General features: G+C 44.7%; 2 long non-coding RNA genes across 3 annotated transcripts in view; both read left to right on the top strand.

The window, feature by feature from the left end:
• Positions 1–1,515, top strand: part of LOC134215860 (uncharacterized) — a 29,733-nt gene extending 28,218 nt beyond the window's left edge. For both annotated transcript variants that reach the window (XR_009980337.1, XR_009980336.1), the window contains exons 2-3: positions 1,263–1,340; positions 1,416–1,515. This is a non-coding gene — a long non-coding RNA (uncharacterized LOC134215860). The remainder of the gene's footprint in view (positions 1–1,262; positions 1,341–1,415) is intronic.
• A 1,744-nt stretch (positions 1,516–3,259) lies between these two features.
• On the top strand, positions 3,260–4,514 carry LOC134215858 (uncharacterized). The gene is made up of 3 exons (XR_009980334.1): positions 3,260–3,400; positions 3,582–3,702; positions 3,770–4,514. It is a non-coding gene; the product is annotated as an uncharacterized LOC134215858 (long non-coding RNA).
• The last annotated feature ends 9,752 nt before the right edge of the window (positions 4,515–14,266 follow it).

The raw sequence follows: 14,266 nt of genomic DNA, 5'->3' as shown, positions 1-14,266 counted from the left end.
TAGAATTGCCAATGAATTTTATGTGCAATGGTTGATAGTTGATAACTATCAATACTTGCACATAAAACTCAATAGCAAACTATAATAGATATTTTTCTGGTCAACTGTTGATGGCGGGATGAAATTTTTCTCTGGCGGCAAAATGTAAGCGAATTAAACTGAATATTTACATTGTTTACTAATAAATTTTCACTTTTCAGTGTTATTCCGATTCCTGTCGTGCGTGTACCATGGATTTACAGTTTCACCTGCATCAGTGTCGCTTATCGAGTTCAGGTTCCGAAATTATAAAATGCCAAACTGGTATCGCGAGAAAAATGGCTTCCGGAATACGCCTTCTATCGGGGATGGAATCGACGCCGCTTCCAAAAAGAGGATTCTCGTTGCATCATGCAAACCGGGACACCTTTGGATTCCTTGTTTCTGGCCGGTTTCTGGAGGATATCTGTCATTAGCTGCTGGATCTGTACGCCGAGTCAATTCCAGACAATCTGCCCAGCGAATCATCGCCACCGCCACATTCCATTGATATCGGGAAAAGACGAATATCAATAATAATTCCCCACCGAATACACATCATCACGGATACATTCTCTCACGGTGGAAATCACGACACCATTCCCGCTATCAACGCAACCACCATCGTACAATCCTACGGCATCCTCTCCTCCTTTGGGACCAATTTTCTCCCTCAGCCCTGGCATCTCCCCACATTCGCACTCACACTATCCACCGTCCGGACCTTGTTAGATGCTTTGTAAACTATCAAGTTTTTTTTTCTTTTTGTTGGTGGTGTAAATTTAAGGAAATTGTCTTGGAAATTGTACTGCGATCATTCTTCTTGTAGAAAATAAAAAACTGGTACTAAATTAAATTGTGTTTTTATATTGTTTTTAATTGAGAATTAACCAAACAGAATGCATTTGGTTTCTGAAGCAGGCCACATGAATAATATTTGTAGTATATTGGAAACGCCAATTAAATTATATTAGATGTGCATTTATTTTATGTGTGCATTGCACATAAAATCTAAGAACCACCAAATTGTCTAGTTTTATGTGCACGATTAATAAAAAATATTTGCAAAGCTTGATTGCAAAAATATATGTGCGCTGCACATAAAATTTAGATGGCAATTAAGCTCAGTGTAGTTTTGATAGCAATCATGGGAAAGAAAGGGAAAACTACCCAAATTTGGGTAATTTTTTTCTGCGATATGTGTATATATGTGTATTGTGCACAAATATATGCTCTATTCACAGATTAACCATCTATGGAAATAAGAGATGCATGCTCGGTGTGCCGTCTTTACAATAATGTTGGCCATGGCTGATTTAATAGTAAGTTATTTTTTAATACACTCTCCGCAATGATTAGAATATGGTGTATTTTTTCACGTTTCACTCTTCTTACAGGCGACATTAATTCTTCTGGAAATTTGTTTGGCTTGCGGCGGTCCCGGTGGTCCGACAGGCTATATAGCTGCACGCTAAATGTTAAATTACTTTTTCAATATCCATTAGTTTTTAAATATAAAAGTAATATTTATGTTCTTTAAATAAAATATAAACGAAATTAGACGCCAAATTTCTTTTTTTTTCTGAAATTTATCCAAATAATACTCTTATTAATAAACAGTAAGATATACGGTACAACAGATTTAAATCGCATATGGTTCAACTGTTTTCATATTATACCCCGTATTCCGCCTCGTATAATTTTATCTGAAACCGTGGATTGTAATTAGACCATATCACAAGGTGTTCGCCGAAAAAAATGTACTGGAAAATGTCCATTTCTATATGTTAATTATACTTAACCGCCTATTACCCGAATAGTTGAAAAGCCAAAAACAATATATCATACTGTTAACATTGTCTATGATGAGGTTAGTTTATCGTTTGTATCTGAAGTACCCAAATAATAAGAATAATGTAGTTCTGGGTGCTGCGGATAGAGCCGCATTTCTGCGCTCAAGCGAGCAGAGGGATATTTTGAAGTCACTCCCATAAACTAAATTATTTTGCAGTTACTTGGCTGTCAAACATTTCCCGCTCTTCGAATTTCTCTTTCCACGAGGGCGCACAAATGCGCTAGACTCTACATGACTTTACGATTGTTTACATACATTGATGCTCCAATCAGCTGCTGAATCTCGTGAAATTTCGTAACGAGTCCTTTTTAATTGCATTCCCACTAATTTTCCACTCGAAATATAATGTGAGAATATTTGTTACAAAGAATACAAAACTCAAACAAAGTTTATTTTTATTTTTTTCCCAAAATAATAACAATACTTCTCAATATTAGATCAGAAACGAACATAACCACAATCTTCAATGTTTGGCTCCGGCACAATAGAAAATTTTGGCTTCAGTTTGACAACTATAGATAGTAGAATCTATATAATCTATAATCTATATTCCACTATCTATATTGCGCACTTCCCACCTCGTTGGACTCCGCACTTCAGAAGTGCGACATAATCATAAGTGCGAGATGTCAAAATCCTTTGTTCTCCACACGGACAGATAAATCAACCCAAACTTTGAGTTCAATATACGCACTATTGAGAATATCGCAGAAAAAAATTACCCAAATTTGGGTAGTTTTCCCTTTCTTTCCCATGATTGCTATCAAAACTGCAAGATGCAAGCACCTCACCGAGGTTGCTCAGCCCAATAACCCAAATTTGAGTAAATTCAATATTCTGTATTTTGGGTTGATCAAGGTCCGCTTTGGATAAATTAAACTCAGCTTTGGGTAAATTGTTTACATGGGATTAAAGGCAAACTACCTAGTGCCAGAAAAGTCATTTTACTCAAATTTGGGTTATTGGCCCAAACCACGGTTTTGAGTGCAAACAACCCACTTTTGGGTAGTTTCGGTTTTCAGTGCAGGTTGGCGGGCTGACGAATCGGGTGAATCGGGTTGGCGCCAACGAAAGTTGTTTATTGGTTGGTTTTCGAATGAACACGAGGGCTCAGCACGGTTGCCAGAATACTTAGTTTGATCAGACTCTAGTAAAATAATAATGATTTGTAGTTAAAGTTGAACTTTTCGCTACTTTCAAGTCAGTTATAATTTGAATTCTTTGGGGAAACATATTAGGATGATTGCAATAGTGGTTCAACAGAAATTATATTTCAAGTTCCATATGTAAATGAACTTTGAAATAATAATAAATAATCTGAAACATTTGACATCACTGCTCAAAGTGCGATCTATGATTTTCCCAAAAATCCATCGAGAGCTGGAATTGGCAATATTGACAACCAAATCGATTCTATCCGCACCACCCAGATGTAGTTTAACGTTATTAACAGTTTGAGGAATGGTCTATTATGGCGGTAAGCTCCAACGAGGATGATACGCGAATCTCGTATTATCCTCGATTTCGGTAAGCTTCAAGCTGTATTATCCTCAAATTTAATCTCGGATTTTCTTTTAATACTCCGATTTCGGAGTATTAAGTTAATCCGAGATTTTTCGTTAGTACGCAGCCAAATATTAACTTGCTCTCACTAACACATATGTATGTGATACAAATGTCACTTTTTGTTTTCTTTCAATTTGGATAGTCTGTTATCACCGTTATCGCGCTTTACTACAAGTTTTAGTTCAATGAAAATACAGGAATAATTCCAACAAAAATCCGCCTGCGTTTAAGAGAAAGTGAAATGAAAAAGTTACAAATAATGCGTAAGTATTGAAAATAGGAAACGCCGAAATTATTTATAAATTATTTTTCTCATTTCTCTCGTTACAGTTTATTTGTCCAACAGCAATGCCATTGAGGCCAAACGTACTTAGCTGGAATGGATTTGCCGGCGGCTTTGGACCAATACCAGGGAGATAAACCGCGGGTACGTGGCTAGTGGATCGAAGAGTATTTTACCATTTACTTCTACAAATTGTTCAACTCCATCTTCTCAAACATCCCCCCATATGAGGCACGATCGTTTCAACCTTAGCCATCGCACCCAACCCCGTATCGCCGCACATCAGCGTCTTGGTCACATATGGAATCACCCTGAAGCCCCACGACCGGAGCATCTCGATCTGCGGTCCCGTGCACGGATGATCCACGACGGTTGTTTGTTAAAGTTAAATTCCCTCGCCATACAAAGTTGCAGTTTGTCACACGAACCGTATGCCATTTTGGCTAGTGTGTTCGCGTCCTGCAATGCCACCAGCATCAGATCGGCCTTCTTGCCCAGCTCAATTTGTAGGACATGATGACCACGACCACCCCAACTACTCCACTAGTCGGCGTCCCGTTGGATGAGGACATGTTCTGGGATGTCCGAGGCGGAGAAGAAATGCAACAATCAATTTAATGTTTACGCCCGCTATAGATTCACGAAGTTTTTGGAATAGTATTTAACGTTAATTTAATGGTGGTAACTAAAGTTTCCTTCGCCTGAAATGTTGGATGTTACATAGGAAGCAGTACGGCGCTGTACAATGAATATAAAGTATGAGAAGAATCAGAATGATACGCGTTGTATTTATGACAATTTTTGAATAAAAGAAAAAATGAAGAATGACTGTATAATATTAGAATGGATTATAATCATACGTCTAAACTAATTTTCTTACAGGGAGTTACTGATGAAAAGTTCTATGGTAGTCTGAAGAAACCCTGCCGAAATTCTCAAAAATCCGGATTGTAATGAATCCGTATGAAATTTGAAGGAATGCTGGGTAACTCAAGTGTGTTATTTTTAGTAAATAACTGGGAACTTTAAAAAATCCCTTCGGAAATTCTGAGAAATTCTTGTGGGCATTGTTTGCAATTCCTCTAAGATTTTTATGGAATTCACATGAAAATGCGTGAGAAATCCTAAAAAATCTGGGGAATTCCCTAGGGAATTCATTCAAATTTCCACAAGATTTTTTTCGTGATTTCTACAAGGCATTCCTCCTGGAGTTTCAAAAGGAATTCAACCAAGAATTTTGACCAATAGCTTTACAACGATTTCATCAGGAACTTCTCCTTGATTTCCACCAACAATCAGGAATTCTTCCAGAAAACCTACCATTTCATCCAGGAATTACTCCAGCTACTCAGAGTTCCTTCAGCCTTCCTTCCACGAACTCCTCCAAAAATACCAGCAACAATTATTCATGAATTCTCCCAGGATTTCCACAACTCTTTCAAAAATTTCCACCATGAATCCCTCCAAGAGTTCCACCAAAAATTCATTCAATTCCTCCAGAACATTCACTAGGAATTTCTGTCGGAGCTCTAACAAGAATTCCCCAGAGCTTCAGGAGAAATTTCTGGAAGATCGCCAGAAGGAAATCCTGAAATTCTTGGTGCAAATTGGAGAAATTCCTGAAGGAAGTCCATGAGGAATTTTGGAGGAACTCCTGAAGTATTGGAGGATCCCCTGGAGGAACTCCAGGAGAAATCACTGGATGAACTCCAGGAGGATTTCCAGGAAGAACTTAAAGAGAAATTCCTGTAGGATCTCCAGGAGAAAAGCTTGTAAGGAGACATCCCTGGAGGAACTTCAGGAGTAATTCCTGGAGGAGTTCCAAGAAGAATCTCTGGAGATATCCCAGGAGGAATCCCTGAAATAAATCAAGAGGGAGTCCGTAGAGGAACCCCGCCAGGAATTTCTGGAGCAAATTCTGGCAGAAGACCATGAGAAATTACTGAAAAAACTCTCGGAGGATTCCCTGGAGGATTATCTGAAGGAAACCATGGAGAATTTCCAGGAGAAATCCATGGAGGAACTCTATTAGGAATTTGAAGGAATCACTGGATGAACTCTAGGAAAAATCCCAAAAGAAATCCATAATGGAGGAACTATAGGAGGATTCCTTAGAGGAACCGCAGTAGATTTATCTGGCAGAACTCCAGGAGGATTTCCTGGAGGAATTGCAGGAGAAGTTCCAAGGAGTATCGTTGGAGGAGCACCAGGAAAATTCTCTGGCGGAACTCCAGGAGAAATCTCTGGAGGAACTCCAAAAATAGTCCCTAGAGGAATTCCAGGAAGAGTTCTAGGGGGAAACTCTGTAGGAGTTCCAGGAAGAATCCCTGGAAAAATTTCTGGAGGAACTCCAGGAGGAAACCCTTGAGGAACGCCGGGAGGAATTCCAGGAAGAATCTACAGAGGAGTTTCTGAAGGATTCCCTGAAGGATCTCCAGGAGGAAACCCTGGAATAACTTTAGGAGACATCCATGAACGAACTCAGGAGCTGTTGGAGAATGCAGGAAGACATATTTTGGAAAAAGTCCCAGGGAGTATCTGGAGGATTTATTCTGAATTTGTGTGACATTACTAGACCAATTTTGGGGGAATTCCATAAAAAATTCTTGAAGCATTCTCGATGGAGTTTCTCAAAGAATTCCTGCGTAAGTTCCTCCATTGACTCCTCTGGAGAATCACCAAGGAATTCCTGGCGAAGTACCTCCAGGAATTCCTTCGGAAGTTCCTGCAGCAAAACATTCTGAAGCTCCTTCAGGAATTCCCTCCGAAGTTCCTCCAGGAATTCCTTCCAAGGTTTCACTAAGAATTCCTCCGTAAGTTCTTCCAGGACTTCTTTCCAAAGTTCCTCCAGGAATTCATTCCTAAGTCCCTCCAGAAATTCCTGCGGAAGTTCCTTCACGAATTTCTTTTAAAGTTCCTTTAAGAATTCATATGGGAAATTATCAGAAATTTTTCAGGAGTTCCTCCAGGACTCCTTTGAAAGTTAATCCAGTAATTTCTCCGAAAGTCCCTTAAGAAATTCCCTTGAAAGTTCCCTCAGGAATTCTTACGGAAATTCCTTCGGAAGTTCCTTGAAGATTTCCTCCGAAAGTTCCTTGAGAGTTCCACCAGGAATTCATACGGTAGTTCCTCCAGTAATTCCTCCGGAAGTTCCTCCTGAAATTTCTCCGGAAGTTCCTCCGGAAGTTCCTCCAGGAATTCCAGGAATTCCTTCCAAGGTTTCACTAAGAATTCCTCCGTAAGTTCTTCCAGGACTTCTTTCCAAAGTTCCCCCAGGAATTCATTCCTAAGTCCCTCCAGAAATTCCTGCGGAAGTTCCTTCACGAATTTCTTTTAAAGTTCCATAAAGTTTAAAGTTCCTCCGGAAGTTCCTCCAGGAATTCCTCCGGAAGTTCCTCCAGGAATTCCTCCGGAAGTTCCTCCAGGAATTCCTCCGGAAGTTCCTCCAGGAATTCCTCCGGAAGTTCCTCCAGGAATTCCTCCAGAAGTTCCTCCAGGAATTTCTCCGGAAGTTCCTCCAGGAATTCCTCCGGAAGTTCCTCCAGGAATTCCTCCGGAAGTTCCTCCAGGAATTCCTCCGGAAGTTCCTCCAGGAATTCCTCCGGAAGTGCCTCCAGGAATTCCTCCGGAAGTGCCTCCAGGAATTCCTCTGGAAGTTCCTCCAGGAATTCCTCCGGAAGTTCCTTCAGGAATTCCTCCGGAAATTCCTCCAGGAATTCCTCCGGAAAATCCTCCAGAAATTTCTCCGGAAAATCCTCCAGAAATTCCACCAGAAGTTCCTCCAGGAACTCCTCCGGAAGTTCCTCCAGGAATTCCTCCGGAAGTTCTTCCAGAAATTCCTCCTTAAGTTCCTCCAGGAATTACTCCGGAAGTACCTCCAGGAATTCCTCCGGAAGTTCCTCCAGGAATTCCTCCGGAAGTTCCTCCAGGAATTGCTCCGGAAGTTCTTCCAGGAATTCCTCCGGAAGTTCCTCTAGGATTTTCTCCGGAAGTTCCTTCAGAAATTCCTCCGGAAGTTCCTCCTAGAATTCCTCCGGAAGCTCCTCCAGGAATTCCTCTGGAAGTTCCTCCAGGAATTCCTCCGGAAGTTCCTCCAGGAATTCCTCTGGAAGTTCCTCCAGGAATTTCTCCGGAAGTTCCTCCAGGAATTCCTCCGGAAGTTCCTCCAGGAATTTCTCCGGAAGTTCCTCCAGGAATTTCTCCGGAAGTTCCTCCAGGAATTCCTCCGGAAGTTCCTCCAGGAATTCCTCCGGAAGTTCCTCCAGGAATTCCTCCGGGAGTGCCTCCAGGAATTCCTCTGGAAGTTCCTCCAGGAATTCCTCCGGAAGTTCCTCCAGGAATTCCTCCGGAAAATCCTCCAGGAATTTCTCCGGAAAATCCTCCAGGAATTCCACCAGAAGTTCCTTCAGGAATTCCTCCGGAAGTTCCTCCAGAAATTCCTCCTTAAGTTCCTCCAGGAATTACTCCGGAAGTACCTCCAGGAATTCCTCCGGAAGTTCCTCCAGGAATTCCTCCGGAAGTTCCTCCAGGAATTCCTCCGGAAGTTCCTCCAGGAATTCCTCCGGAAGTTCCTCCAGAAATTCCTCCGGAAGTTCCTCCAGGAATTCCTCCGGAAGTTCTTCCTGGAATCCCTTCGGAAGTTCCTCCAGGAATTCCTCCGGAAGTTCCTCCAGGAACTCCTCCGGAAGTTCCTCTAGGATTTTCTCCGGATGTTTCTTCAGAAATTTCTCCGGAAGTTCCTCCTAGAATTCCTCCGGAAGCTCCTCCAGGAATTCCTCTGGAAATTCCTCCAGGAATTCCTCTGGAAATTCCTCCAGGAATTCCTCTGGAAGTTCCTCCAGTATTTTCTCCAGAAGTTCTCCAGGAATTCCTCCGGAGGTCTGCATACGGTAGTTCCTCCACGAATTCCTCCAGAAGTTCCTCCAGGAATTCCTCCGGAAGTTCCTCCAGGATTTCCTCCGAAAGTTCCTAAAGGAATTCCTCCGAAAGTTCCTCCAGGAATTCCTCCGGAATTTCCTCCAGGAATTCCTCCGGAAGTTCCTCCAGGAAGTTCCTCCAGGAATTCCTCCGGAAGTTCTACCAGGAATTCCTCCGGAAGTTCCTCCAGGAATTCCAGGAATTCCTTCCAAGGTTTCACTAAGAATTCCTCCGTAAGTTCTTCCAGGACTTCTTTCCAAAGTTCCCCCAGGAATTCATTCCTAAGTGCCTCCAGAAATTCCTGCGGAAGTTCCTTCACGAATTTCTTTTAAAGTTCCATAAAGTTTAAAGTTCCTCCAGGAATTCCTCCGGAAGTTCCTCCAGGAATTCCTCCGGAAGTTCCTCCAGGAATTCCTCCGGAAGTTCCTCCAGGAATTCCTCCGGAAGTGCCTCCAGGAATTCCTCCGGAAGTGCCTCCAGGAATTCCTCCGGAAGTGCCTCCAGGAATTCCTCTGGAAGTTCCTCCAGGGATTCCTCCGGAAGTTCCTCCAGGAATTCCTCCGGAAATTCCTCCGGAAAATCCTCCAGAAATTTCTCCGGAAAATCCTCCAGAAATTCCACCAGAAGTTCCTCCAGGAATTCCTCCGGAAGTTCTTCCAGAAATTCCTCCTTAAGTTCCTCCAGGAATTACTCCGGAAGTACCTCCAGGAATTCCTCCGGAAGTTCCTCCAGGAATTCCTCCGGAAGTTCCTCCAGGAATTCCTCCGGAAGTTCCTTCAAGAATTCCTCCGGAAGTTCCTCCAGGAATTCCTCCGGAAGTTCCTCCAGGAATTCCTCCGGAAGTTTCTCCAGGAATTCCTCCGGAAGTTCCTCCAGGAATTCCTCCGGAAGTTCTTCCTGGAATCCCTTCGGAAGTTCCTCAAGGAATTCCTCCGGAAGTTCCTCCAGGAATTCCTCCGGAAGTTCCTCCAGGAATTCCTCCGGAAGTTCCTCTAGGATTTTCTCCGGAAGTTTCTTCAGAAATTCCTCCGGAAGTTCCTCCTAGAATTCCTCCGGAAGCTCCTCCAGGAATTCCTCTGGAAGTTCCTCCAGGAATTCCTCCGGAAGTTCCTCCAGGAATTCCTCTGGAAGTTCCTCCAGGAATTTCTCCGGAAGTTCCTCCAGGAATTCCTCCGGAAGTTCCTCCAGGAATTTCTCCGGAAGTTCCTCCAGGAATTTCTCCGGAAGTACCTCCAGGAATTCCTCCGGAAGTTCCTCCAGGAATTCCTCCGGAAGTTCCTCCAGGAATTCCTCCGGGAGTGCCTCCAGGAATTCCTCTGGAAGTTCCTCCAGGAATTCCTCCGGAAGTTCCTCCAGGAATTCCTCCGGAAGTTCCTCCAGGAATTCCTCCGGAAGTTCCTCCAGGAATTCCTCCGGAAGTTCCTCCAGGAATTCCTCCGGAAAATCCTCCAGGAATTTCTCCGGAAAATCCTCCAGGAATTCCACCAGAAGTTCCTTCAGGAATTCCTCCGGAAGTTCCTCCAGAAATTCCTCCGGAAGTTCCTCCAGGAATAACTCCGGAAGTACCTCCAGGAATTCCTCCGGAAGTTCCTCTAGGAATTCCTCCGGAAGTTCCTCCAGGAATTCCTCCGGAAGTTCCTCCAGAAATTCCTCCGGAAGTTCCTCCGGAAGTTCCTCCAGGAATTCCTCCGGAAGTTCTTCCTGGAATCCCTTCGGAAGTTCCTCCAGAAATTCCTCCGGAAGTTCCTCCAGGAATTCCTCCGGAAGTTCCTCCAGGAATTCCTCCGGAAGTTCCTCCAGGAATTCCTCCGGAAGTTCCTCCAGGAATTCCTCCGGAAGTTCCTCCAGGAATTCCTCCGGAAGTTCCTCTAGGATTTTCTCCGGAAGTTTCTTCAGAAATTCCTCCGGAAGTTCCTCCTAGAATTCCTCCGAAAGCTCCTCCAGGAATTCCTCTGGAAATTCCTCCAGGAATTCCTCTGGAAGTTCCTCCAGTATTTTCTCCAGAAGTTCTCCAGGAATTCCTCCGGAGGTCTGCATACGGTAGTTCCTCCACGAATTCCTCCAGAAGTTCCTCCAGGAATTCCTCCGAAAGTTCCTAAAGGAATTCCTCCGAAAGTTCCTCCAGGAATTCCTCCCGAATTTCCTCCAAGAATTCCTCCGGAAGTTCCTCCAGGAAGTTCCTCCAGGAATTCCTCCGGAAGTTCTACCAGGAATTCCTCCGGAAGTTCCTCCAGGAATTCCTCCGGAAGTTCAGCCAGGAATTCCTCCGGAAGTTCCTCCAGGCATTCCTCCGGAAGTTCCTCCAGGAATTCCTCCGGAAGTTCCTCCAGGAATTCCTCCGGAAGTTCCTCCAGGAATTCCTCCGGAAGTTCCTCCAGGAATTCCTCCGGAAGTTCCTCCAGGAATTCCTCCGGAAGTTCCTCCAGGAATTCCTCCGGAAGTTCCTCCAGGAATTCCTCCGGAAGTTCCTCCAGGAATTCCTCCGGAAGTTCCTCCAGGAATTCCTCCGGAAGTTCCTCCAGGAATTCCTCCGGAAGTTCCTCCAGGAATTCCTCCGGAAGTTCCTCCAGGAATTCCTCCGGAAGTTTCTCCAGGAATTCCTCCGGAAGTTCCTCCAGGAATTCCTCCGGAAGTTCCTCCAGGAATTCCTCCGGAAGTTCCTCCAGGAATTCCTCCGGAAGTTCCTCCAGGAATTCCTCCGGAAGTTCCTCCAGGAATTCCTCCGGAAGTTCCTTCAGGAATTCCTCCGGAAGTTCCTCCAGGAATTCCTCCGGAAGTTCCTCCAGGAATTCCTCCGGAAGTTCCTCCAGGAATTCCTCCGGAAGTTCCTCCAGGAATTCCTCCGGAAGTTCCTCCAGGAATTCCTCCGGAAGTTCCTCCAGGAATTCCTCCGGAAGTTCCTCCAGGAATTCCTCCGGAAGTTCCTCCGGAAGTTCCTCCAGGAATTCATCCGGAAGTTCCTCCGGAAGTTCCTCCAGGAATTCCTCCGGAAGTTCCTCCAGGAATACCTCCGGAAGTTCCTCCAGGAATTCCTCCGGAAGTTCCTCCAGGAATTCCTCCGGAAGTTCTTCCAGCAATTCCTCCGGAAGTTCTTCCAGGAATTCCTTCTGAAGTTCCTCCAGGAATAACTCCGGAAGTTCTTCCAGGAACATCTGAAAGTTCATCCAGGAGTTTTTCCGGAAGTTCCCGAAGAAATGCATTCGAAAGTTCTCCCAGGAATTCTTCCGGAAGTTCTTCCAGGAATTCCTCCGGAAGTTCCTCCAGGGAATCCTCAGAAAGTTCATCTAGAAATTTCTCCGAAAGTTTCTTAAGAAATTCCTTCGAAAGTTCCCCTTGAATTCATTCAGAAGTTCCTCCTAGAATTCCTACTGAAATTCCTCCGAAAATTCATTCAGGAATTCCCATACTAGTTCCTTATTGAATTCATCATGGAGTACTTCCTGGAATTCGCCCAAGAGTTTCTCTTGAAGTTTTTCCAGGACTTCCACCTGTAATTTCTCCTGGAATTGTTGGTGTTGTATGTACTTAATATTCGTTTGAGAAAACAAGTTCCTCCGGAAGTTCCTCCAGGAATTCCTCCGGAAGTTCTTCCAGGAATTCCTCCGGAAGTTCCTCCAGGAATTCCTCCGGAAGTTCCTCCAGGAATTCCTCCGGAAGTTTCTTCAGAAATGCCTCCGGAAGTTCCTCCAAGAATTCCTCCGGAAGCTCCTCCAGGAATTCCCCTGGAAGTTCCTTCAGGAATTCCTTTGGAAGTTCCTCCAGGATTTTCTCCAGAAGTTCTCCAGGAATTCCTCCGGAGGTCTGCCTACAGTAGTTCCTCCACGAATTCCTCCGGAAGTTCCTCCAGGAATTCCTCCAGAAGTTCCTCCAGAATTCCTCCGAAAGTTCTTCCAGGAATTCCTCCGGAATTTCCTCCATGAATTCCTCCGGAAGTTCCTCCAGGAATTCCTCCGGAAGTTCCTCCAGAAATTCCTCCGAAAGTTCCTCCAAGAATTCCTCCGAAAGTTCCTCCAGGCATTCTTCCGGAAGTTCCTCCAGGAATTCCTCCGGACGTTCCTCCAGGAATTCCTTCTGGAGTTCCACCAGGAATTCCTCCGGAAGTTCCTCCACGAATTCCTCCGGAAGTTCCTCCAGGAATGCCTCGGGAAGTTCTTCCAGGAATCCTTCCAGAAGTTCCTCCGGGAATTCCGCCGGTAGTTCCTTCAGGAATTTCTCCGGAAGTTCCTTCAGGAATTCCTCCGGAAGTTCCTCCAGGAATGCCTCCGGAAGTTCCTCCAGGAATTCTTACGGAAGTTCCTCCAGGAATTCCTCCGCAAGTTCCTCCAGAAATTCCTCCGGAAGTTCCTCCAGAAATTCCTCCGAAAGTTCCTCCAGAAATTCCTCCGGAAGTTCCTCCAGGCATTCCTCCGGAAGTTCCTCCAGGAATTCCTCCAGAAGTTCCTCCAGGAATTCCTCCAGAAGTTCCTCCAGGAATTCCTCCGGAAGTTCCTCCAGGAATTCCTCCGGAAGTTCCTCCAGGAATTCCTTCGGAAGTTCCTCCAGGAATTCCTTCGGTAGTTCCTCCAGGAATTCCTCCGGAAGTTCCTCCAGGAATTCCTCCGGAAGTACCTCCGGAAGTACCTCCGGAAGTTCCTCCAGGAATGCCTCCGGAAGTTCCTCCAGCAATTCTTCCGGAAGTTCCTCCAGGATTTCCGCCGGTAGTTCCTCCAGGAATGCCTCCGGAAGTTCCTCCAGCAATTCTTCCGGAAGTTCCTCCAGGAATTCCGCCGGTAGTTCCTCCAGGAATTTCTCCGGAAGCTCCGTCAGGAATTTCTCCGGAAGTTCCTCCAGGAATGCCTCCGGAAATTCTTCCAGGAATTCCTCCGGAAGTTCCTCCAGAAATTCCTCCGGAAAGTCCTTCAGAAATGTCTCCGGAAGTTCCTCCAGAAATTGTTCCGGAAGTTCCTCAAAGGATTCCTCCTAAAGTTCCTACAGGAATTCCTCCGGAGGTTCTTCCAAGAATTCCTCTGGAAGTTCCTCCAGGAATTCCTCCGGAAGTTCCTCCAGGAATTCCTCCGGAAGTTCTTCCAAGAATTCCTTCTGAAGTTCCTCCAGGAATAACTCCGGAAGTTCTTCCAGGAACATCTGAAAGTTCATCCAGGAGTTTCTCCGGAAGTTCCTGAAGAAATACATTCGAAAGTTCTCCCAGGAATTCTTCCGGAAGTTCTTCCAGGAATTCCTCCGGAAGTTCCTCCAGGGACTCCTCAGAAAGTTCATCTAGGAATTTCACCGAAAGTTTCTTAAGAAATTCCTTCGAAAGCTCCCCCTGGAATTCATTCGGAAGTTCCTCCTAGAATTCCTACTGAAATTCCTCCGAAAGTTCATTCAGGAATTCCTATACTAGTTCCTTATTGAATTCATCATGGAGTTCTTCCTGGAATTCGCCCAAGAGTTTCTCTTGAAGTTTTCCCAAGAGTTCCTCCTGTAATTCCTCCAGGAATTGTAGGTGTTGTACTTAATATTCGTTTGAGAAAACAAGTTCCTCCAAGAGTTCCTCCGGAAGTTCCTCCAGGAATTGCTCCGGAAGTTCCTCCAGGAATTCCTCCGGAAGTTCCTCCAGGAATTCCTCCGGAAGTTCCTCCAGGAAT

The sequence above is a fragment of the Armigeres subalbatus genome, chromosome 2 (assembly GCF_024139115.2).
Source record: "Armigeres subalbatus isolate Guangzhou_Male chromosome 2, GZ_Asu_2, whole genome shotgun sequence".
Classification (NCBI taxonomy): Eukaryota; Metazoa; Arthropoda; class Insecta; order Diptera; family Culicidae; genus Armigeres; species Armigeres subalbatus.
This window is presented reverse-complemented; position numbering and strand designations above follow the sequence as displayed.